This window comes from Octodon degus, unplaced genomic scaffold (assembly GCF_000260255.1).
Source record: "Octodon degus isolate 3935 unplaced genomic scaffold, OctDeg1.0 scaffold00036, whole genome shotgun sequence".
Taxonomy (NCBI): Eukaryota; Metazoa; Chordata; class Mammalia; order Rodentia; family Octodontidae; genus Octodon; species Octodon degus.
Window position 1 is genome coordinate 2,269,714 of NW_004524612.1, and position 2,144 is coordinate 2,271,857.

Genomic DNA, 2,144 nt, shown 5'->3' on the forward strand with positions numbered 1-2,144 from the left:
CAAGGCATTATTTATCCATGTACCTTGGAAATAACTTCCTTGAATTTGTTTACTGCTCTTACTAAAATATGGTAGCATATTGCTCAGCAGGGAGAAAGAGGGGAACTGACTGAGGTTTTGTGATTTCATTTAATTCGTTTCATTCTATCTACAAATTAACTGAAAATACTTCTCTCCTAACTTGGCATGACTAGGAAAAAGGAAGCAAGCACAGCAGAGGTAGGAGGAAAATGTTCCACACAGTCTTACAAAGGAGAGCATTTTTGTCCCTTTCTCCTTTTATGCCCTATTTCTTTCACAGTTAAACAATATCTCTAGTAAAATATTGCATAATTAGTCAATATGGGCTAATAAAAAGAAGTGTTTCATCGTGAGGCCAAGAAAACACAAGGGTTTTATGGAAACTTACCAGTAGCATTCCTGTCCCCGTGAGCGGCTGGGAAAGAACCAGGGAGTTCTTCACACAGAGCCTCAGTGTGTCGGGTCAGGGCCGGACCTGCCGGCCGCTCGTGGTCGCCTGTGCTGAGCTCCAGCAGCGCACGCAGATGTGGGTCCTTCCTGGCGCCAGTGCCTCAGCTAAGCTGTCCCAACTCCTAGCGGGGGTTTTGGTCAGGATTCTACCCGGGACAATCTGTACTCCTCAAGGAAGAAAGAAATCATTGGTCTCTGAAGAAGCGAAAAGGAAACAGGAACATGTATGAATGGAGTGTGTGGCTGTTTGCTTTTGTGTATCACAACCCTGACTGCAAATAGCACGAGGATATACAGCCCTGAGCCAGCAAACACTGCACCTTGGCTCTCACACCCAAACGCAGGAGCTCCAGCAGGTGGCTTATAGGAGTGACGTGTTCTGACAGAGGCCGTTTCTATATGAACTGGTCTTGAAGGACAACAGGCAGGCTGACTAGATGAGAGTCGGGTAAGCAATAACTTTCCAACCTGTGTTTACCTTTATAGGAAGCTGCCAACTTTTGGCGTGTGTGTGTGCGTGTGTGTGTGTGCGCGCGTGCATTTTTGCTGTTCACAGTGAAAAGATCTAATTTCTTTACTTTCCTCTTTCATTACTTTTTACCCTCAAAGTTAAGCTAATTGAAGTGCTAGAGCAGCACTTTAATTATTCATTTTAGTTTTACATTTTTAAATAATTTGCTTTATAGTTTTATGTAGATGTCTTGTTGGTTCCTTAAATTTGTTTTACTATTATAACTAATAATTCATATTAATTGTACGAATTAATTGGTTTCATGGTTAAATTTCCTACACTCACTGTTTTTAAAGCATGCTGTTTTCTTTTATATTCAAGTTTTTCTTCTGCTCCAAAGCTACCGGTTTTACTCATTTTTCCTATTTTTTATTTTCTAGTTAACAGTTTTATGTGGCTCTGAGTATATGAAATAATGAGTTGAAACTGAGTATGAAAGACATAATGAATTTATATGTTAAAATAATATTTTGGATATATTGGATTAGGTGAAATCTGTTAAAATTAATTTAAACTATATTTTTGTTTTTTAAAATATGAGTATTAGAAAATTTATAATTACATATGTGCCTCACATATTTTTACTGAGTAACATTACCCTCGATTTCCCTAAATCTCTCACTAAGGAATTTTAGATTGCTCTCTTCCTTCAAACACCACTCTTAATTTAACCTACTCTAACCTTTCATTTACATGGCCAACACCACAATCATCCTGCCTGAACCATTTGTCATTCTTTCCCTTAATATTTCAACTATTTTGCTTTGGTATCTATTAATATATTTAAAAGGTGATTGGCACACATTTGGAGCTTTAAATATATGTATAATTTATGTGCACATGAAGACATACATCTCTATCTCTATCTATCTCTATCTCTATCTCTATCTCTCTCTCTCTCTATCTCTATCTCTCTCTCTATCTCTATCTCTATCTCTATCTCTATCTCTATCTCTATCTTCTCCATTTAAATTTTACTCAGGTTGGGGAGATGGCTCAGTGGAATAAGTGCTTCTCTGGCAAGCGTAAGGCCCTGAGTTCAATCCCCGGTTAAAAAAAAAAAAAAAAAAATTCTCCCATGTCTGACTCCTGTATATTTCTGGCCTTTCTTTCTTTCTTCCTTCCTTTCTTTCTTTCTTTCTTTCTTTCTTTCTTTCTTTCT

The 2,144-nt window shown here is 37.7% G+C and overlaps 1 long non-coding RNA gene across 1 annotated transcript in view; it reads left to right on the forward strand.

Annotated features, from left to right (window-relative positions):
• The first annotated feature begins 411 nt into the window (after nucleotides 1-411).
• Nucleotides 412-2,144, forward strand: part of LOC111816632 — a 22,639-nt gene continuing 20,906 nt past the window's right edge. The window contains exon 1 of the long non-coding RNA XR_002820988.1: nucleotides 412-919. This is a non-coding gene — a long non-coding RNA (uncharacterized LOC111816632). The remainder of the gene's footprint in view (nucleotides 920-2,144) is intronic.